We start from the raw sequence: 24,042 nt of genomic DNA, 5'->3' as shown, positions 1-24,042 counted from the left end.
CCTAGGCCCATAAAGGTGAAGTGTCATGTAGTCGACGTTCACATGACACCACTAGAAGAATAACACCACAACTTAAATATCATAACATTGAATATTACTCAACCATAGTTCACTACTAACATTTAGACTTCACCCATGTCCTCAAGAACTAAACGAACTACTCACGAGACATTGTAAGGGTACATTGCCCCTATGTGTGGTTTTGGTAATTAATGACAACCCCTATGGACTAATGTTTTCATTGAGTTTATATGAAGGAATATTCCATAGGTACTACTTGCTCTCCATGTGTTGGATTCAAGTATGGATGCCATGAAGATAAAGGTATACCTTGTGTATTGGCATCAAGATCATCGGTATGAAGATATATATGTGATATGATCAAGAAGAAGAAATGAAGATGGAGTTCTTATGTGGAACTCAATATTAGCCATGCTCTATCTTATGTGAGTATGAGAAGATACAAGGTTGAGTTGGGCAAGTTCAAGATGAGCATCTTGAGTGAATCACATGCTTGAAGCTTGCCGTCCATTTGGTGATAATGGACATGTGAAGATGTGCATCAATGGGGCTTTCCCATCATAGTGTATGGGAGAGTATTTGTGAGTCTTCACGAAGCAACATTGATCAAGTGAGGCATTCCGGCTTGAGTGAAGCTTGAAGAGTTATCATCAAGATCAAGCAGGATGCGCAAGGCAAAGGTATGGACTTGCTAGGTTTTCCTTTTACCGGTCTCAAGGTGGATGTTGGGAGACCGGATTATAGGATAGATAGCCGCACTATTAAGAGGGGCTTTCGGTTAAGTAACTTGATCACATCGTCTTAGGGAGCTCAATCCTTTGCATACTTTGCATATCCTTATTGCTTCTTGGTGTTTCTCTGTGTGAGGTTCTTGAGCTTGTTGCTAGCTTTACAACAAGCCCAAGTTCATCGAAAACGGAATCCGCATGCATCTTCTATTGCGTTTTCGAGTTTGGACGTCTTCACCGTTTCTTGACGGTGGGAGACTCCCTCTCTAAAATCATCTAAAATGTTCTGTGAGGAGTCTCCATATTTCCAACAAAATTAGTTTCATGTCAATCGGAGTTCGGGAGCATTAGTTATTAAAGAAAAAGAAAAAGAGGAAAAGAATAAAAGGAAAAAGAAAAAGAAGGGGCCAGCCGACCGGCCGGTCTGACCGGACCGGCCACCGGCCCACCCGGTCCGCGCCGGACCCAGCACTGGTGCCATCCGGGCCGCGGCCAGTGGCCTTTTGGCCCAAGTCCGGTCGCAGGCCCGGTCCGTGACCGGCCTGCCCGGCGCACCTCCCGGCCTGACCGGGCTCAGCTCCGGCTGGGCCTCACCGCCCCGCTCGGCCCACCGCAGTGCAGCCCGCGCGCCCGCGCCTACCTGCCGCCCGCGCCTTGCCGGGCCGCCGGCGCCCACGCGGCCTGCTCGCCCGAGCGCCGCGTCGCCCGCCACTGGCCGCCTCCCGCGCGCCCCTTGCTTTCCTGCCGCCCGCGCGGCGCTGCTGCTCAGCCCGGTTCTTTGGGCCGGTCCGACCAGGCTGCACGGCTGGCCGGTCATTCTGCTCCGGTCGACCGGCCTGGTGGCCGGCTGGGCCATTTTTCTGCCCGTTTTTCTGCCCGTTTTTTCTGTCTTTCCCCCCCCCCCCCAACGGTTTTATTTGCTCGTAGCTATAAATAGACCCTTCTTCCACCTTGAGCAACTAGTTCTTCCCATTCTCTCACCTCCATTGTTGCTATTTGAAGAACTTGCTCTCCCCCTTGATTCCTCCAACCGTTCTTGCTCATATTTGAGGATTTGAGAGAGGAGATCTAGATCTACACTTCCACCAAACCGTTTCTTCTCTAAGTGAGGGAATCTCTTGGGATCTAGATCTTGGAGTCTTTGGTTGACTTTCCCCCTTGTTCTTCCTCTTCAATCTCATCCTAGCATTCGTTGCTTTGGTGGGATTTGAGTGTGAAGGACTTGAACACCTCCGGTGTTCTTGCTTTGCATCATTGCATAGTGTTGAGCTCTCCACCACGATTTGTTCGAGTGAGAGACTGTGAGCTTGTTACTCTTGGAGGGTGACCTCCTAGTTGGCTTGGTTGGTGTCCCGGTGATCTCTTCGTGGAAGATTGTGAAGGGTCCCGGGCTTCTCCTTCGTGGAGCTTGTGAAGTGGTTGTGGAGCTTGCCATCTCCGGAGCGGAGGAAAAGCTAACCATAAGGAAAGGGCCATTATCCTTCGTGGGTGTGGTTCGGAGAATAGGGTGAGCCTTCGTGGCGCGGGGAATCCTTCGTGGGACCTCCACTCCTCCAAACGTGACGTACCTTGTTGGAAAGCAAGGGAACACGGGAATACATCCTCGTCTCCGCGTGTCTCGGTTATTTCTATACCCGAGCTCTCTTTCCTTGTGATAGCCATCGTGCTTGAAGTATATATATATATATCTTGCTATCATTTGTGCTACATATATCTTGTGCCTATCTTGCTTAGCTCTAGTTGCTATTGTTACACTTAGTTGAGCTTAGCATATTTAGGGTTTGTGTTTGTAAACTAAACGATAGTTTAATTCCGCATTCTTACAAGACAAAATCCGCAAGAGTTTGTAATTGCCTATTCACCCCCCCCCTCTAGGCGACATCTCGATCTTTCAGACATCATATGGAACATGATCAGAGGTGATATGATGATGAATAACAATCTAAACATAAACCTTGGTTCAATGGTTTCACTCAATAGCATCAATAACAAGTAGAAATCAATACCGGGAGAGTTTCCCCTATCAAACAATCAAGATCAAACCCAAATTGCTACGGCGGTGACGATGTCCAGCTGTGGAGACGGCGGTGATGATGGTGGAGATGATGATGATGGTGATGGAGATGATGTCTAGCTCGATGACGGTGACGATGGCGTCGATTTCCCCCTCCCGGAGGGAATTTCCCCGGCGGATCTCAGCCCACCGGAGAGTTCTTTTCTCCCTGGTGTTCTCCGCCCCGCAGAGGCGGCTGTAACTCTTCGTGAGGTACCCTCTGTGGCTTAGGTCTTCGGGACGAAGGATTTCGCGAAGAAAAGGAGGCGAAAGGGGCTGTGGGGCCCCCTCACCACCAGGTGGCGCGGCCAGGCCATGGGCCGCGCCGACACGTGGTGCAGGCCCACCTTGGGTCCTCTCGGCTCCCCCTTCTGGCTTCCTTCGTCATCTGGAAAAATAGGATTTTTGGTATAATTTCCTTCCACAGTTGATCTTCCGAAATATTGCGTTCTGACGGTGCTTTTTCCAGCAGAATCCTGGCTCCGGTGCTCGATCCTCCAATAATGATGAAACATGCAAAATAGATGAAATAACATAAGTATTATGTCCAAATATGAAATATATCAATGAATAACAGCAAATTATGATATAAAATAGTGATGCAAATTGGACGTATCAGTGATCATGCCTGTGCAATTTATGAACAAAACCATCTGGTTTGTTCATGATGAAGTGTATACCTCACTCCAGCTCCTAGAAATAGGGTTGGTGTAGAGGGTTTGCTTCAGCAATGACTTGGTGCTTGCCCTGCTCCTCCTGCTGGCTTGTGATGCTTGATTTGAGTCAGTGGTATTCTTGAGCAGGTTGAACAGTGAAGCTGTTCTTCCTATTCTTGTGTTCTTGGTTTGCTGTTCTTGCTACTGGTTACTTACTCTGATGCCTTGTCGATGAATGAAGCAAGTTTGCTGGTGAAAAGCTTATATCTGGTCCTCTACTTGCTCTCCTGGTCGACAGCACTACCCGGCTGTTTTGGTGACTCCCCCTGGCCTTGTGTGTTGTTACACATGCAGCAGGCCTTGTGTGCTGCTTGTGTGTGTGTGGCTTGGGACTTGGGCTGGTGGGATGGATCAGCTCGGCAGCTTGATCATATCCACTCTATGTAATATTTGCTAACCTGCCAAGTGGCACTTGGCTTAATGTTCTGATTGTTATGTGTGTGTGCAGGGATCAAGAAGATGATCAAGATGCAACTCAAGATCCTCTTGATCAAAGAATTCATGAAGATCACAATGTAGTTTAGGTCATTTAAATTCCTTGTAATTTTCCTTTTTCTTTTTCTATTTCTTCAATTCTTGTAATGTGTTGTAAATTCATATTTCAATTCTGGATATTGTAATTGACATTGTATTTTGTGTGAATATCAATAAAGCCCAAGTTTTTCTCTAATGAGCTTTGTCTAAGTGTTTTATTATTCATATTCTTGATTAATGATAATTGCTTAATAAATCATCTCAAGTTTGAATTATGTGATAACCATTTGATGTTTGAATTTGAAATTCAAATTCAAATTGGGTTTGAATTCAATCATACAACTTAACTTGTAATTCAATCATGCAACTTAAGATTTCAATGCAATATCACTTCTCTCTTCTCAAAACCCTAATTTAGATAAGTAAGAACAAGTTCATCGCACTCTCGAAACCCTAACCCTATAAGGTGTCGAGAGAGAAACCTGTCCCCCTTCGATGCAGTTTTGTTTTAAAAGCGTGAAATTTCCCCGTAAATTACAATGCAATGCACATCCCTTTCTAAAATCTACCCCTCGATCGTCTCTAAACCTGGGACATTACAGCCTTTCCCCCTTAAAGAAAACTTCGTCCCGAAGTTGTGGTTGTAATACCTGAAAAGTTCGGGGTATGTTTTCCTCAGGTCTTCCTCCTTTTCCCAGGTGGCTTCCCTCTCGGGATGATGCTTCCATTGTATCTTGCAATATTTTATGGCTCGATTCCTGAGTTGTTTCCAGTTCTCCTCGAGAATCTTCGCTGGCTTCTCGATGTAGGTCAAATCTGGTTGTAACTCGAGCTCTTCATGTGATACTGGTTCATCTGGGGTCTTTAAACACTTTCTGAGTTGCGACATATGGAATACGTTGTGAACCTGAGATAACCTTCCCGGTAGTTCCAATTCAAAGGCTAACCCTCGGTTTTGACTCAGAATCTTGAAAGGTCCGATGTACCTAGGGCTTAACTTTCCTTTTACTCCAAATCTCTGCAGTCCTTTTATCGGGCTCACCTTGAGATATACCATGTCTCCAACTTGTGGCTCCCATGTTCTCCTCTTTTGATCGGCATAACTCTTCTGTCGGCTCTGGGCTATCTTGAGCCTATCTCTGATAATGTCAATAATTTGTTGCTTTTCCTTGACATAATCAGGGTTGAACTCTTTGCTTGCTCCGGCTTCATACCAACATATCGGTGATCTACACTTCCTTCCATACAGAGCTTCGAACGGTGCCATCTTGATGCTGCTTTGATAGCTGTTATTGTATGAAAACTCTGCTAGTGGCAAGTGCTCCTCCCATGATCCTCCGAAGTCTAGGGCACAAGCCCTAAGCATATCCTCTAGAATCTAGTTAGTTCTTTCCGTTTGTCCACCTGTCTGAGGATGATACGCGGTGCTATAGTCCAACTTGGATCCTAAAGCTTCGTGTAGTTGCTTCCAAAATGCTGACGTGAACACGGATCCTCGATCCGACACGATCTTCTTGGGCTCTCCATGTTTACTCACGATCTCTTTGATGTAAAGATCGATGAGTTTCTCTCCTTTATCTTGCTGATTTACCGCTAAGAAGTGTGCATTTTTCGTCAATCGGTCCACGATTACCCATATCATGTCCTTCTTTTTATTGGTCATGGGTAGTCCGGTGATGAAATCCATTCCTATCTCCTCCCATTTCCATTCTGGAATGGGTAAAGGTTGTAACTTCCCTGCCGGACTCTGATGTTCAGCCTTCACTCTCTGGCAGGTATGGCATTCCGCCACGTATTGTGCTATTTCTCTCTTCATGTTGTTCCACCAGAATAGCTCCTTTAGATCCATGTACATCTTTGTACTTCCCGGATGAATGGAGTATGGTGTTTGATGGGCTTCCCGGAGTATTACTTCTTTGATTTCAGCAATATCCGGAACACAAATCCTCTTCTGAAACCATAATGATCCCGATTCTCCGCGATGAAATTCTGATGGTCTTCCCTCATCTATCCTTCTCATCTCCTCCACGATGAATGGATCGTCCAACTGACCCATCATTATCTCATTCTTTAGGTTGACATTTAGCTCATCAGCTACTTGCATAGCCGATAGTCCTTCATGAGCTTCCTTCTCCCAAAGTTGTATCTGGGCTTGACTTATTTCCTTCCTTAATTCCGGTGATATTTCTTGTTCCACTCCTCCGGTGCTCTTCCTACTCAAGGCATCTGCTACAACATTGGCCTTTCCTGGAGTGTAATTGATGGTCAAATCATAATCCTTGATCAATTCAAGCCATCTTTTCTGCCTCATGTTGAGTTCCTTCTGAGTGAAGAAATATTTGAGACTTTTATGATCTTTATAGAGCTCACACTTGGCTCCATAGAGAAAATGTCTCCAAGTTTTGAGTGCAAAAACAACTGCTGCTAATTCTAGATCATGTGTGGGATAATTCACTTCATGAGGTCTGAGTTGCCTCGATCCATAAGATATTACCTTCCGATCTTGCATAAGTATGCAACCCAATCCATGCTTGGATGCGTCACAGTACACGGTGTAATCCTTACCAACTTCAGGAACTGCTAACACCGGTGCCGTGGTGAGTTTCTCCTTCAGAGTTTGGAAACTCTTCTCACACTCCTCTGACCACACGAATGGTGTGTTCTTTCTTAGTAGCTTCGTCATTGGTCCTGCTATCTTGGAGAATCCTTCAATGAATCTCCGATAATATCCTGCCATTCCTAGGAATCCTCGGATTTCCTTGACAGTCTTGGGTGCTTCCCATTCTAGAACTGCTGCTACCTTGCTCGGGTTAACAGCTATTCCATCTTTGCTAATGACATGACCAAGAAATTCCACTTGATCTAGCCAAAATTCACACTTGCTGAACTTGGCATAGAGTTGATGTTCTCTTAGTGTTTGCAACACTAACCTCAGATGTTCAGCATGTTCGGCTTTATCTTTGGAATAGATCAAGATATCATCAATGAATACGATGACAAACTTGTCTAGATATGGCATGAAAATCTTATTCATGAGATTCATGAAAATTGCTGGGGCATTGGTTAATCCAAAAGGCACTACAAGGTATTCATGATGTCCATACCTTGAAACAAAGGCAGTTTTCGGAACGTCTTCCTTCTTGATCTTTATCTGGTGATAACCGGCTCTTAGATCAATTTTGGAAAAGACTCCCGCGCCTCTAACTTGATCGAATAGATCTTGTATTCTTGGAAGTGGATACTTGTTCTTGATTGTCACATTGTTCAAATTACTGTAGTCTCCGCACATCCTTCTACCACCATCTCTTTTATCCACGAAGATTACAGGTGATCCCCATGGTGAAACACTTTCTTGAATAAATCCTTTTTGTTCCAAGTCATCCAATTGCTCCTTAAGTTCTTTCAACTCCTTAGGCCCCATCTTATATGGTGCTTTAGCAATCGGAGCTGTTCCTGAAATTAGGTCGATAGTGAATTCTATCTCCCTATCTGGTGGCATACCAGGTAATTCCGTAGGAAACACATCCTGGAATTCATTTACTACGGGTATATCTTCCAATTTGACCTCCTTCATACTATTCAACTGTAGCTCAACTTCAATCTGTGTATGTTTGTCGCCTTGGTAGATCATTCTACTTCCATCGGGGCTTATCAAAGATACCGTCTTGTTCACACAGTCGATCAATGCTCCATTAGCTTCTAACCAGTTCATACCAAGAATGACATCAATGTCCTTCATCGGTAAAATGAACAGGTCTGCGTCAAACGCGCACTTATTGATCATGATGACTTGTTTTTGTTTGGTATGGGTTACTACTATCGTTCCCCCCGCAGAAAGTATAGTTATGGGTGTTTCTAACTTAGTGCAACTAATCCCATGTTTGATGATGAATTGCTGAGAAATGAATGATGTAGTTGCACCAGTATCAAAAAGTACTTTGCCAGGATGAGTGAGTATCTGGAGCGTACCTATCACCACCTGATCGGAGTTAACCACCTCCTCCAAGCTGGTGCAGTTCAACTTGCCGAAGGGTTTTTTGTTCTTCCAGTTCCCTCCGGTGTTTCCTCCTCGGCTTCCTCCTCCTCCAGACTGACCTCCTCCATTCTTCTTATTGGGGCAATCCTTCATCATGTGCCCCTCCCGACGACACCCGAAGCAAATGATTCTGGGTTTGCGACAGTCCTTCGAAGCATGTCCTTTAATTCCACAAATACGGCAAACTATTTGATTTGCAGTCTGAAATGCTTGGTTCCTCCTGCTGCTGTAATAGTTGTTGTTGTTGTTGTTGTTGTTGTTGTTGTTGTACCTTGGCTTGAAATTCAAGCTGGTATTGGGCTTGTTATTGGAAAACCTCTTAGGCTCAAACTTGGCCTTTTTCCTCTTTTCCTCCTGCAGCTGTTTAAAGTCATCTTCAAGAGTGATGGCTGCATCCACCAACTCTTGGAATTCTATCGCTCTCATCATTCGGAGCTGTACCTTGAACTGGGGACTTAACCCCCTCAAAAACCTCTTCTTTTTCTTGTCCTGGGTGTTGACTTCTTCAACAGCGTATCGGGACAGTTTTGAAAACTCCCTGACATAAGTCAGGATTGCCTTGTCCTTCTGCTCGAGACTTTCAAATTCTCGACGCTTCAATTCCACAATGCTTTCAGGGACATTGGATTCCCTGAACTTTCTCGCGAACTCCTCCCAGGTAAATATTTTTCCAGCCGGATAAACGGCTACGATGTTGTCCCACCATGATGCGGCAGGTCCACACAACAAGTGGGTAGCATAACGAACCTTCTCCTGGTCGTTGCAACCAACAGTATTGAGCTTTCGCTCAGTGTCCATAAGCCAATCTTCCGCGTCCATTGGCTCGGGCGCGTATGCGAAAGATATAGGCTTGGTGTTCTGGAAGTCTGCTAAGGTGACTCCCTGATTCTCGGGTCTCTCCACCCTGTTCTGCTGCAGCAACTCCTGGAAGAATTTATTCTGCTGCTCCAATATTATACGTTGCCTCTCCTCCACCAATTGCATGTACTGGACGAAATTCTGATGCGTCATGGGTGGTGGTGTTGGTGGAAACTGATTCCTAGCTGCTTCATCAGCCTCTTCCTTTTGCTTCGCTTCGCGCTCCATGCGCTGTGCTTCGGTATCCTCTCCTACCGCTCCCGACATAATCCCCTAGTTCTGCAACACAAGATGATACTCATAATTACTCCATGCGCAAGTTTTCTAAGCTCAACTTTGTGCACAGAACTAGTCACGCAATGGAAATCAAGAAGCAAATCCAAATCATACAAAACATATACCATGTATATACATACTTAAGTGGTCTTATTACAATACTCAAGTCGATGTGAGTATGCAAACTCACTTATTAAAGTATATGTACAAATTTCTACAAATATTACACACTACAATACACGTGGTACTTGTGTATTGTAGTCCCGCCTTCCTTGGTGGACTCTAGTCGATCTTCACTCCCGGTACATCCCAGGCTTCCATCCGGTCGAACGTGTCGTCCTCCTGATAGACCCTGGAACATAAGGTCTCCCCGTCGGCTGGTAGTCAGAATCAGATGATGATCCTAGGGAGAAATCAGTGTTCACAAACTGGTCGTTAAGTGCATCATAGTCCACCCATCGGGTGTACTCCCCTGTAGCTCCACCATAGGTGTTTCCAACATTTGTATCCGACTCAACCTGTATCGGATACTCTCCATCAACTCCTCCATTACTAGGATAACTCTGGTTCTGGGTCGTGGCGTCCTCATTCATCTCTCCGTCATAATACACTGAAGTACTATGAGTTCCAGTATCAGATCCCCAACGCCAACCCGTGGAGTTTTCTATAGGAGTCTCGGAACGCTGATTGTTTCCGGATTCCTCTCCACCCTCATATCCCCCATAGGAACTACCCAGATAGTTCCCAGGTGTAACGGGTGTAGTTTCACGCTCAAGAGGATCAATACTAATGTAGTCACCAGCTGAGTAAACTGGTGTGTGCACCACATTCTCCATAGGTTCTGTTCCCCTAGTCTCCTCCTTGGGTTCAGTAAACTCCTCTAGCATCGTATCAATTGCTCCTATCAAATGATGATTCAGTTGAAAGAGCAATGATAGTAAGTTGCGGCTATTGTCCATGTATTTTGCAGCTGCTATTGGTTTGCGTTTTGCATATTTGATGTGGTTAAGCATGGGATCCTCTTCCTCCTGCATATGAGGAATGTGGGTGAACTCGGAACCCATAAGCTCTTTCGTCTTATGCTCCCGAATATCGGTGATGGCTCTCATAACGGCTATATGGTAGGCTGTGTTGATAGTTCTTGCTTCACCTGCTGGCATTACTACACTCATTCCCAAAGATTCGGGAAGTCGCAGTCCTACCCTACACGTTGCCAATACAGTACCATCGTAGTACATGTACTTCTTTACTTGGATCTGGGGATCACACCCAAATTCAAGTAACATGGCACGTAGAATATCTGCAAGTCCTCCTTCATATTCACTCAGTGTGGAATCCATCACTTTCACGTTTCGTCCCGGACGTGAACTTGCCATGTTGGCTGTAGAAATAGAAAGAATATAAGATTAGTAATAATGCATCATAATGGAGATAATAAAGAATTATCGCACTAAAAGATATGATTGTTGTATTCTCAATTGAATATACACCATATTTTTAGAGAATTCTTTACTAGTCCTATTTGACTCCTAACGTTTGGTCCCATTTACTAGGTTCCAACCTAAGGTCAAAGCTTTTGCTCTGATACCAACTGTGGTGACCCTGCATACTGCTTGCATGTTGTAGTATGCCAGTCGTTGATATAACATTCACGAAGTACCATTCCGCAAATATTACATCCCTCAGAGTAGTACAACAGAACATAGTAGGTCCATAACTCATTCATTTAATATTACAAGTATCATACACATATCGTCTCGGAGCTCCTCTTGGGTCCTAAGAGGAGTACTCCTGGGTTCGAGGCGAACCCAACTTAGCTTACAATATAGATGTCTCATTAAGTTGTACATTTATTCTCTCGAGCAGCGAAGTATTAAGAGTTCGGGCTGCTCGGCTACTACTACTACTTGATGCTTCTAGGCTTGATCTCCTCCGAAAGCCTCCCCGGTTCCATAGACTATGAGATAGTCTACGCCTTCAACACCTCCAGAGAGGTCTGGTACTTCATAGCCGATGATCTCGGCTCCTTCAGTGTGGTCGTAGTCCTCCTCCAGACGATTCAGACAATCTAAGCAAGGGATTTAAGATTGGGATGAGTACGAGCGTACTCAACAAGTTCATTATAGAGAAGAGGTGTTTAATGCACTAGCTACGATATTAGACCAGAAAGTCTAATATCAATGCAAGTTTTGATAAACATTTCTTCAAGAGATTGCTTTTATTTCCAAGAGCTATGTCCGTCAGCCTTCACCGGTTTACTAGAACTTCATGGAGCTCCTTTCCGGCCGCGTTCGCAGTTCCATATCCCGGAACAGGGAGTGACAGGTCACAGTTCTTTACACTCTGCAGAGGTGTGTTGCTTTACCCATAAGAGATCTTAACCTTGGTGCCAACCGGGCAGCTTTCCCGTCCACACTTCCTTCGGTGTGAGGCCCGGTATAAGGTCTAGCCAATCATGTTCCTCCGCTACCTCGAACACCCACCCTTTGTTGCATGCCCCGACCCTGGGTCCTCGCCGGTCCCATTATTCCCATATATTTCAGGGTGGACCTCGACCACGATGACAGTCTGGGATCGAACCAAACTCCTTCGCCGGTAGCTGCAACCCATCATAGACCGCAATACCGTGGGGACTTAGGACTCCCCAGCCTCACCATCTTGCTCCTTCGGGCGACAAGTGTACTACGGACAATGCCGTGGGGACTTAGGACTGCCCAGCCTCACCAGCTTGCCCCCTTGGATTACAAGTGTACTACGGTAAAGCGCGTCCGTTGATGAACGAGAGGTGGAAACACTTTTGACTACTCCGTCCCACTCCGGATCTTATGGTTAACACGGGTATTACGGCACAAGAATCACTGGCGACATTTGTTGTTAATCCTAGATGGATAATAACCCTTGCAATGGAACCTCCACCATATCAACACAATCCATGGTTCCATTGCCCACCACATAGTCATATTCATAGTTATGAAAGTAGTGGTTTTGGTTTTTATGCAATAGTGATAACCATAATACTTTGCAAGTAATTTGATAGAAATACTCAAATGATATGAGCAAGCGATGAACTTGCCTGACCACTGCAAAGTTTTGCAGTTGGATGTTGTGGACTGACCCTTGTCCCCTGTCTCTGAAAAATAGCATCATTGTCCGATAAGGGCAATGGTTAAAGAAGCAATTATGCATGATTCCAGTTTTAGGGTTTGTTCCCCCCTTCCGATGTCGTTGTTATTTCATGTGAGAGGTTAATACTAAGAACAACTTGGAGATACTTGATTTAGGGTAAATACAACCTTGAAATATTGTCAAGATGTTTTTAAAGTCCAAATGCATTAATGGACTTATTTTCTTTATTGAAAATAATATGTGTGATTTAAATCCTTATTTAAATCATCAAATTAAGACTTATTCTTATTTGTCTTCAAAAATTCTCTTTGATATTTTATTTAAATAGAGAATTTTATGCTGATCAATTTTCATATTTTTAATTATTTTTTTAGAGCTCTTATTAATTTTCTATTTAATTTCAAAGTTTCTGGTTTTTAATGGATTTATGAAAAGACTGTTTTGCCCCTTGGGCCCACCTGTCAGGGTGGCCCAACGGTTTAGGGTTGGCGGACCCACCTGGTCCGGCCCAACCCATTCACTCTCTCCCTCTCTCTCTCTCGCGTGTCCGAACCCTAACCCTAACGAGCTCTGGCGACGCCGTGGTCGCCGCCGTCTCCGCCGATATTTTCCGGCCGCCTCCGGCCATCGCCGGCGACGAGATTGGTCGCAATCGAACGGCCGCACGACGGCGCACCATTCGGTCCGCGCCAATCTGTGTTTCACCGCCACCTCCGTTCGTCCCCAACGCCTCTGCGGCACGGCCGTGGTGATCTGTGGTGCTCCGTCGCTCGCTGTCGATCCAGGCGCCGTGGCGGTGCTGGAGCGCCCCTGCTCGGCGACGCCAGGCCAGGCGCGGCTTGGCGCTGCCATGGTGGCCTGTGCCACCGTGCCGCCATGGCACGCCGGTGCTCTGCTCCAGGGACACGCTCCATTAATCCCCTCCTCTCTCTCCTTCTTGCCTGCTCTTCTCTTCATCCTCTAGCTCTGGCCATTGCTTGCTGTTCCTTGTGCTTATGCTGCTCTGTGGCCGTGCTTACTTTCTTCTTCTGCTTCTTTGTCTTGCGTGTGTTCTTTGTCTTGCTTATGCAGAATGTCTTTCTTCTTGTGTGAAGCCCTGCCTTATCTCTGTGCAAGAATTTCTAGTTTTGAGTGTTGGCTATGATTGCATTCCTTGTCTAGCTCTACCTCTGTGCCCTGTTCTTATTAATAAGCTTGCTAGATATCAAGTGTGTTCATGAATACTGCTCTGGCTTGAGTTCTGTGTGTATTACTTGCAATTTTGCAAGTGCCAGAGCAATGGTGTGCTGTTCCTTGTGCTCAAATTCATGAGCATGCTCAATTGAGCATTACTGTTGGCTTAACTGTATGATTCAGTGATTAGTGATATATGCTTTATTTGTTTAGCAAGATCCAGTGGTTCATCAAGCCTTTGATGTGCTTCTGGATACAATCATATGATTATTACTTCAGTATCTGTTTATTCAGTTAAGGCTTGGGTGTAATTCTTCAGTAGCTGGCTCATCTCTGGTGCTATGCTTGCTTATAGCCATCTGTATCAAGTGTTAGCAAGCTCTGGTGAGCATGTGATCAACAGTGGCTTGTTGATTAATTGTTAAGCTTACATGCGGGCCTATCTGGTGCTCATTCTGGTGTCTGTGTGACACATGCACTTGTGCTAGTGTAGGCTCTGCCTAATTCAGTGTTTGCTGTTGCTTGCAGTGATCCACTGGATCATTTGCAAGGGTCTGTTTCATGATTTACTTTTGATATCAATTATCTGTGTTGCCTTTGCTGATTGAGTGGATAATTGATGTGAACTGCTGAGCAATATTGATCATGTAGATTGATTAAGTGAAGCTAGAGGGATGCCAACAGTTGTTGGGTACCCTAGCTCACTCTGAACCCATCTGGGTAATGATGCAGTGGCCTGGTGTGTGGTTTTTATTTACCTATGCTTGTCAGTGAAGCTTGGCTTCCTATTTCTGACAATAGACATGATCTACTTGATGCAGTAGTGATCTGGTGCATCCTATGCCCTATCTGGATGGAAAACAACATGTGTTGGCACCTCCTGTGATGCATGAACTCCTTGGAGTGATGATATGCTTCTCTTGTGGCTTTACTTTGTGGCTAGGTAGCTGTTGTGACCCTAGCAATGCTTGATGTGCTAGTAAAGGTTGCTCCTACCCCTTCTGTATGCTACTCTTGTGCAATATTCTTTGGTAGTCATATGGGCTTCCAGTATAATTGATGTTGAAAAGAAAATAGACATATAAATGTCTATATTCTGATGGTCTTAGAAGGGCTAGTGTGATCTGGTTGTACTTGGATAAGTCTTTGGGATTGTTTTCTTTCCTGTTTCCATTTGGATGATGCTACCACTATTCTGGTTGGCATAACCATGGGTATAGGCTTGATTGATCCCTGGTCCTTGCCATTTCTTCCAGGTTTCACTTGGTCTCTGACCAAATGATGATCAAAACAGGGTTACCCCACCCTTTGTGTGCTTGTGATCATGCCTGTGCAATTTATGAACAAAACCATCTGGTTTGTTCATGATGATGTGTATACCTCACTCCAGCTCCTAGAAATAGGGTTGGTGTAGAGGGTTTGCTTCAGCAATGACTTGGTGCTTGCCCTGCTCCTCCTGCTGGCTTGTGATGCTTGATTTGAGTCAGTGGTATTCTTGAGCAGGTTGAACAGTGAAGCTGTTCTTCCTGTGCTTGTGTTCTTGGTTTGCTGTTCTTGCTACTGGTTACTTACTCTGGTGCCTTGTCGATGAATGAAGCAAGTTTGCTGGTGAAAAGCTTATATCTGGTCCTCTACTTGCTCTCCTGGTCGACATCACTACCTTGCTGTTTTGGTGACTCCCCCTGGCCTTGTGTGTTGTTACACATGCAGCAGGCCTTGTGTGCTGCCTGTGTGTGTGTGGCTTGGGACTTGGGCTGGTGGGATGGATCAGCTCGGCAGCTTGATCATATCCACTCTATGTAATATTTGCTAACCTGCCAAGTGGCTTTGCCACTTGGCTTAATGTTCTGATTGTTATGTGTGTGTGCAGGGATCAAGAAGATGATCAAGATGCAACTCAAGATCCTCTTGATCAAAGAATTCATGAAGATCACAATGTAGTTTAGGTCATTTAAATTCCTTGTAATTTTCTTTTATCTTTTTCTATTTCTTCAATTCTTGTAATGTGTTGTAAATTCATATTTCAATTCTGGATATTGTAATTGACATTATATTTTGTGTGAATATCAATAAAGCCCAAGTTTTTCTCTAATGAGCTTTGTCTAAGTGTTTTATTATTCATATTCTTGATTAATGATAATTGTTTAATAAATCATCTCAAGTTTGAATTATGTGATAACCATTTGATGTTTGAATTTGAAATTCAAATTCAAATTGGGTTTGAATTCAATCATACAACTTAACTTGTAATTCAATCATGCAACTTAAGATTTCAATGCAATATCACTTCTCTCTTCTCAAAACCCTAATTTAGATAAGTAAGAACAAGTTCATCGCACTCTCGAAACCCTAACCCTGTAAGGTGTCGAGAGAGAAACCTGTCCCCCTTCGATGCAGTTTTATTTTAAAAGCGCGAAATTTCCCCGTAAATTACAATGCAATGCACATCCCTTTCTAAAATCTACCCCTCGATCGTCTCTAAACCTGGGACATTACAATACATTATTGCACAAGACGCCACCACCACCACCACCACCTGAGCGCCGCCCCTACAAACAAAAACCCTAAAGACGTGGAAGAAAGCCCTTAAAACTAGGAAACGGAGCCCTCCTGCCGACGAGGGCCGTGATCCGCCGCACCTTCAAGGCCATAGAGGCTGCTGCCGACGGGAGACAGAGGAACCCTAATCGCTTGAGGAGACCCTCACGAACGAAGGGGTATGAGACGTCAATAATTGTTGTATGCATAAAATACTTTTCTAACTAGAAGGAGAAGAAATCTAAGAAATAACCCAGAACAAAAATACTCTTTTTTAAACTGCATGTAGCCTTTTATTTTACGATAATAATCAAATTTCAAAGTTAAAAAAATATGTGATTGTATGTAGTCAAACGATATATACTATAACCATGCAAATTCTCAATGAGAAATACTTTATATTTATCAGTACGCAAAAATGATGAAAAGTTTCATTTTTGTGTACCATCGAATACCAAGAATTGTGAGTGCCCATGGTATATACGATAGACTACATTCATTTTTTTAACCTATTGAATATGATTTGAAGTTTTCAAAACTTGTCCGCATTACTATATTCATTCTATATTCGTTACAATGAATATCATTGGTCTATCCATTGTGCTTGGTGGATGAAAAAGAAATCCACAAGTAATATACTCCCTCCGTCTAGAAATGTAAGAAGTTTTAGATACTTTTAAAATAGACTAGATACAAACTAAAATTAGTGAACTGATAAACTAAAACTAGACTAGATATAAACTGAAGTAGATGAATCTACAAAAGACTATATAGTCTTACATTTCCGTAAGGAGAGAGTAAGGAGAGAGTAACATGCGAAGATTCCACAACAAATATTCACTTTAAATAAGTGTTTCAATTGTTTCACTAATTTGGTACAGTGTTTCTGAATAATAGTATTACGTGCAAAGCACGTACAAATGACTAGTACCATGTAGAGATGCAACCGAGCAGCCGCGTGAGCTTTTGATGTCTTGGCTGTTTTGTGCCGCCGCTGCCTTGGTCGCTGGCGCCGCCGATGAGGCGAGGCAACCGAGAACTGTGGCGAGCCATGGAGACGTGCCCGAGAAGATGCGATTTGTATAGAGCTGCGGCGACTCAGAAAAAATGCAGCTCGTGGGGCCTAATACGTTTACCATCCTTGGGTCCAGACGACAGGATATTTTTTTAATATGGGACGACACAAACTAATTCAAGGATGTTACGTGATTCGAACTCATCACCACGTGATCGCGTCGGAGGGTCACGCGTACGTAAATCCGACGGCTTTAGACAGATTGCGTCTAGATTGGAGGGATAAAAATTCTTAATTAAGATGTACTGATAAGGGAGATTATGAGGCTCTTTGGTATGTGCGCTGCGGCCTTGTCGCAGAGAATTTTTATCGAGATTGGTAGAGACACCTAACGGTAGACTTCATCGTGTTTTAGTTAACGGCTGAAATAAATTGTGTCATAATCAATGGCTAAAAAAACACGCGAGTACCGAGTACCTAAAAAAGCTCAAGAAATATTTGGTAAATTAAAGCCTTAACTTCAGGTATTGACCATTGTCAACTCAGTGTACTACTGAGCCATATTATTTGATACACCACACATATTTACGACAGGTGCTACGTGCTTTTGTTCAACATTCTCTTTGACAGAAACACATCCCTACAGGTGGTCTATAGCTGACCACGGTGCATCCCCCCTGGGTAAATCCCTCCTTCTGACAGGCCTCAAAACATGCATCGTAATAGCATGGATACTCGTTATAGGTCTCGCTCTTTTCTTTGCAGATCTTGGCTTCCGATCCTACAAAACAACCACCATAATATGGTGTATGAAAAAAATATCAGGTTCTGCAATGATCCACAAAAGCAAAATAGATAGATGTGTAATGGAGCAAGAAGTTAATATATGAGTGGCAAATCAATAGATAATGGACTGAGAGAGTGCCTTGGTGGCTTGGTCTTCTTATATGAGTGGCAAACGCACAAATAGTGTAAAGACAATGCATTGAGTATGAAATTTCCAGACGTCGCTTACCGGGAACAAAAAGAAGCGACGTGAGCAGTAGCATGCATAGTAGAATTTGCACCTTGAGGACTCCCATGTCTTGGAGAATAAACAGGCACAAAGGCTAGTAAGCGAGGGTGTACAATTGATGCACATCCAAATAGGCTACGACATATATATAGCAGCGGAAGATGAGACCAGAATAATGTCAAAGATATGATTGTGATACGATATGTGCAAGATATATCTGCTGCATTAATTGCCAATTAATTTTCTGCATCAATTTATTGTGATATGATAGGTCTCAGTTGACTGAGATTTTCTTAAGTCTAAGTCACCTCAGAAAAGTGCAACTGCAGTTAAAAAAAAAGTGCAACTTGGTCCAGTTGCACATTTCTGGTAGAAAAGTGCAATTGCACTTTTTTAACAGAAAAGTACAACTCAAGTACTTTTTGTAAGTGACTTAGACTTAAAAAATTCTCAGTTGACTGAGACATAGCAAAACCGTTAATCTATTGTGATACGATAGATGAAAATCTCAACTGGCTATATCTATTGTGATATGATCACTACAGGAATGTGGCGATATGCCGAGGGCCAGGAACCCTCGGCATAGCCTGCTTTGGCCGTCGGCGTAGGCTATGCCGACGGCCACCCTCGGCGTAGCTCCTCGGCGTATAACTCCCTCGGCAAAGCCACTATCGCCGTCGGCGTAGCCCGGCCCTCGGCGTATCACGCTACGCCGATGGCAAAACCCTCGGCATAGATTTTTAAAAAATTCAAATTTCCTTTTTCCAAAAAAATTTGAAAAAAAAATTCGAAAAAAAAATATTTTTTCTATATGCCGACGGCAAAACCCTAGGCATAGACTTTTAAAAATTTAATTTCTTTTACACCATTTTTTTCTTTTCTTTTTCTTTTTTTCTTTTTTTACTTGTTTATCTATCACCCAATACATATTTAACTCTAAGTACATTTAATCTTAGGTCAAATTACAATCATGGTTAAACTTTCCAGTCGGTCACCCATCCTCACACTACTCCAGGCTCAGCACGCTTAACTTCTTGGTTCCATTCGGATGAACTTCCATTAAAGAATTGACACCTCTTGCTGATAATAATAGCATATCAACCCTATTAACCCTTGAACCGAGATGCACACCTCTTTATTTTTGAATCCCAAACAATTACTTAAGTAGACAACAATGAATATATAAGTAATAATAATATTGAATTCAAATAACAATAAAATGATTTTATTTTTTGGTCCTTTTTCTATTTAATATTTAATATGGAATAATTAATATCTTTAAATCGGAAAATCTAAATTCCACAAATAATATGTCTAAATCGATCAGAAAAATGAGAGGAATCTAAATATAACATCCATATCATCATTTGAACCTAAAAATTAGAGGAATCCAAATATGACGCCCAATTTACCATGTGGCCAAAACGGCTCCCTCGGGAGATGCGAAATGGCTGTATCGGGCGCGCTGGTGCACCGTTCGCCAACACGCTAAACAGACAAAAATTAGACCTAAAAACATTTTTGCGGAATTTATTGAGTGACGGAAAGTGTACCCCTAGTTCAAATCCGGTCAGTTTCTAGCGGATTCGGCGGGACACCTTAGGAAGCCGCAGGGATTCCCAGATAGCTAGCGCGTACATATGACATGTGATATGTGGTGCGGAGGCGGTGTCCTACCACTACGCGGAGGTCTCGCACAATACTAAAATACACCCCATGTAGCTGCTTCACAAAAAAAAACCCGTTTTGGCACCCCGAAAATGAAAAAACCATCGACCATGGGTCGGATTGGAAATCCGCTCCCGGGGCCTTGCTTTCCATCCCAGGGACCACGCACGTGCCAAATATGGCCTCGTTCTGACAAACTATGCGGTGTCACGGGCCGTTTCCTACTCATTTGCCCTAAAAGCCATAGAACTTCGGACGTGATAGCCCTGTTTGTGAAGGGTTTTCCAAAATAATTGTTGTATCCTAATTCCGACTTTTGGAGTGGTTACTAGGACACATAAAATGACGCCATGCGGCTGCGCGGGATTTTCGGACTTCGTTTAAATTGCCATTTGGCCAAAACGGCCCCCACGAAGATGCGGTATGGCCGTACCGGGCGCGCTGGTGCATCCGTTTACCATCGCGCTAAACGGAAAAAAATTCGCACATAAAGTGATGTGCCATAGACCTAAAAACATTTTCCCCGGAATTTATTGAGCAACGAAAAGTGTAACCCTAGTTCAAATCCGGTCACTTTCCAGCGGATTCGGCGGGACACCGTAGGAAGCCGCATGGATTCCCAGATAGCTAGCGCGCACATATGACATATGATATGTGGTGCGAAGGTGGTGTCCTACCACTACGCGGAGGTCTCGCGCAATACTAAAATGCGCCCCATGTAGTTACTTCACAAATAAACCCGTTTTGGAACCCCGAAAATGAAAAAAACCATCGCCCCCACGTCGGATTGGAAATCCGCTCCCGGGGCCTTGCTTCCCATATCAGGGACCACGCACGTGCCAAATATGGCCTCGTTCCGACAAACTATGCGGTGTCACTGGCCATTTCCTACTCATTTGCCCTAAAAGCCATAGAACTCCGGACGTGATAGCCCTGTTTGTGAAGGGTTTTCCAAAATAATTTCCGTATCCTAATTCCGACTTTTGGAGTGGTTACTAGGACACATAAAATGACGTCATGCGGCTCCGCGGGATTTTCTGACTTTGTTTAAATTGCCATTTGGCCAAAACGGGCCCCCACGGAGATGCGGTATGGCCGTACCGGGCGCGCTGGTGCACCCGTTTCCCATCGCGCTAAACGGAAAAAAATTCGCACATAAAGTGATGTGTCATAGAACTAATAACATTTTTCCTGGAATTTATTGAGCGACGAAAAGTGTAGCCCTAGTTTAAATCCGATCACTTTCCAGCGGATTCGGTTGGACACCGTAGGAAGCCGCATGGATTCCCAGATTGCTAGCGTGCACATATGGCATGTGATATGTGGTGCGAAGGCGGTGTCCTACCACTACGCGGAGGTCTCCCGCAATACTAAAATGCGCCTCATGTAGTTACTTCACAAAAAAAAACCCGTTTTGGCACCCCGAAAAATGAAAAAACCATCGCCCACGGGTCGGATCGGAAATCCGCTCCCGGAGCCTTGCTTCCCATCCCAGGGACCACGCACGTGCCAAATATGGCCTCGTTCCGACAAACTATGCGGTGTCACGGGCGTTTCCTACTCATTTGTCCTACAAGCCATAAACCTCCGGACTTGATAGTCCTGTTCGTGAAGGGTTTTCTAAAATAATTGCCGTATCCCAATTCCATCTTTTGGAGTGGTTACTAGGACACATAAAATGATGCCATGAGGCTCCGCGAGATTTTCTGACTTCGTTTAAATTGCCATCTGGCTAAAACGGGAACCTAAGGACATATAAGAAAGTGATTGAATTGTTTCTATATTAAAATGGTACTGTACATGATTCAAATATGCATGATTTTGACATAAACGGATAGAGGATGTTTTTCTGAACATTTTGATATCTCATACGCATTTTTCTGACATCATATGAATTAGTTATGATTTTTAGAAATTAGACAAATTTAAAAAATGGCCTACGCCGAGGGTGGCCGTCGGCGTAGCCCTGTCTACGCCTAGGGCCAAATATATGCCGAGGGCTTCCCTCGGCGTAGACTTCGCTACGCCGACGGCAACGATACGCCGAGAGTCGACGGGCTGGCTGGCCATGCCGGGCCATACGCCGACGGCCCCGACATTTGGCCGTCGGCGTACGCCACGGCCGTCGGCGTATGTCGCCATTCCTGTATTGGATAGGGGATTCTGCATTAAATGCCAATTAATTTTCTGTCAACTAATGCTAATTACGTTGATTTCTCTATTGTATTTTAAAATGAATTCCAGATTTTATTGGGAAGAAGAGATCTTGTTTCTTGTTATTTTTTTATTTGCAACAAAATGGGAAGCGCTCTGGATCGGGATCCTTTTGTGATGTTGGATTTGTTAGCCGCGTCCGATGATCCGGGAAATAACCTGAGTCGCTAGTAAGAAATGCTACTTTCCTCGGATTTGATACTAATTGCCGATTAAAATTTACGGATGGCTAGAAATCAGGTGCCTGTTTTTTAACATGTATCAGTCGACGCTTTCAACCTTTGGATTTTGCCTCGTAATTTGTGCAGTGTGAGAATGTAATAAGTTTTAACTAGGTTGAAAATGAGAATTTAATGAGTACAAATTTTATGAGACCTAGACACGCACTAAAATTTAATATTCAATGCGTTATCTATACTATTGTATTAGAGTTGGTATGTCACTTTGGCTTTGCCTTTGCACTTTGCATTCATCTGAACCGTCTAATATAATCTTAACGTTTCCGGTCAAAAATTGATTCACATTTAACGTCCGATTTCGTACCATATCCTTCCGAGCGGGAGTAAAAGGAAAGCTATCAATCTTTATTTTTAGGTTCTCCTTCCAATCAATGTAAATTTTGCTAACCATGGAAATCTTTACTATTATATTCCAGTTGGTCGTACGTCATACAATGCGTTTGGTGAAGGAGATTGGGAACATCCTAACCGTCCCATCTAATCTCACGGTCTCCGCTCAAAATCCATCCGTTCGATTTACTTTTCCATTATTTTTATGGTAAGTCGCCCTCCTTTCCTTTGTTAACGTTAACGATGGTATCAATTATCAGTCACGTATCAATCACAATCTCAAGATTTTGAAATAACATGGAAGAAAGTGGGGAATTTGCAAAACATGGAAACAAAAAACTCTTTGCGGGTCATCAATGGAAAGATCACCACAATCGCCGGGCGACCCAACATATTGCGCCGGCCCAGGCCACCCTTCCTCTCCCCGCCCTTCGTGTTCACCCCCGAGCCATGGAACCCTGCCTGCCTCCATCACTGCCGACAGTCAGTCGACCAACGCCGCCGCGTCTGTTCCCATCCGTCGACGACCTCCCCATCGTCGGCCGGGTCGTGTCCTCCGCCAAGGCGCATCCCGTCGATGACCTCCCCTATCGCCGGCCGGGTTCCCCCACGGCGCACGGCGCGTAAACAACCGATGTAGAAGACCTCTGTCTCCTCGGGAGGACCATGTCGTTGGGCTGGATGTGGTATGTTCTGCATCAACGTACTGAAGGATTGCGTCGCCGATCCGATGGCCCAATCCTTCTGGCCGACACATCTTGAACCGCCCGACGCTGCCGCATCGGCTTGCACCAAATTAGGTATTTCAAAATTTTGATTGATGTCCAATTTCGGCCCTCCTGATGCTTCTTTCGCACTGATGATGTCGAACGGCATCTTCCTTGAGTATAAGTCCAGAATACAAGTTAGAACCTGTATATTCTACTCCTATATGTCATGCAATCGGATACCAAATCACCACTACTTTAAAAACAAGCAGATGTGCATCTTAAACTTCTAAGTGCTAACCTGTATATTCCACTACATAGGTAAACCTATCTTCTTGGAGTATTGTCTGTGCTAGAAAGTCAAACTAACAAACACTTCTTCCTTTATTTTGCACTTTAAACTAGGCTAGGCTTATACGATGGAAGGTCTGGATGGAAGTATTTATTGGTTTATACAGGGTAAAATTGCATTATTGCAAAATAACTTCAATAGTGGAAATGTGGAATAAAGCTTTGCCATGATTTTTAAACTAGGCTCACTTCATATAACTATGAGTACCGGCTGTACTTATATATGGCTACTGGCTATGTTTTGTACTTTTGAAAATGATTTTTTTAACCTTTTGTTATGTTGTTCTATCAGTTGTTCTTGATTTTTGAATGCTACTATGCACAAAACATCTTAAATTCATCTGCAAAATAAATGTAGAGATTTCCGAGAATTTTCTATGAGAAGCTGTTGAACTTTGTTTTACAAGATATCAGTTCAGAACATGATAGATCATGATATGGAAGCCCTCTTTAAGCTCAGCTACATTGGACAACAAATATGGGCACGAAAGAAAGAAAATTAGT

The 24,042-nt window shown here is 43.9% G+C and overlaps 1 long non-coding RNA gene across 1 annotated transcript; it reads right to left on the bottom strand.

Annotated features, from left to right (window-relative positions):
- Window positions 1-17,501: 17,501 nt before the first annotated feature.
- On the bottom strand, window positions 17,502-18,137 carry LOC127305191 (uncharacterized). The gene is made up of 2 exons (XR_007853730.1): window positions 18,030-18,137; window positions 17,502-17,795 (listed from the first exon to the last, which is right to left on the bottom strand). It is a non-coding gene; the product is annotated as an uncharacterized lncRNA (long non-coding RNA).
- Window positions 18,138-24,042: the final 5,905 nt, after the last annotated feature.

This window comes from Lolium perenne, chromosome 6 (assembly GCF_019359855.2).
Source record: "Lolium perenne isolate Kyuss_39 chromosome 6, Kyuss_2.0, whole genome shotgun sequence".
NCBI lineage: Eukaryota > Viridiplantae > Streptophyta > Magnoliopsida > Poales > Poaceae > Lolium > Lolium perenne.
The sequence above is the reverse complement of the archived record's forward strand: the minus strand, read 5'-3'. Positions and strand labels throughout refer to the sequence as shown.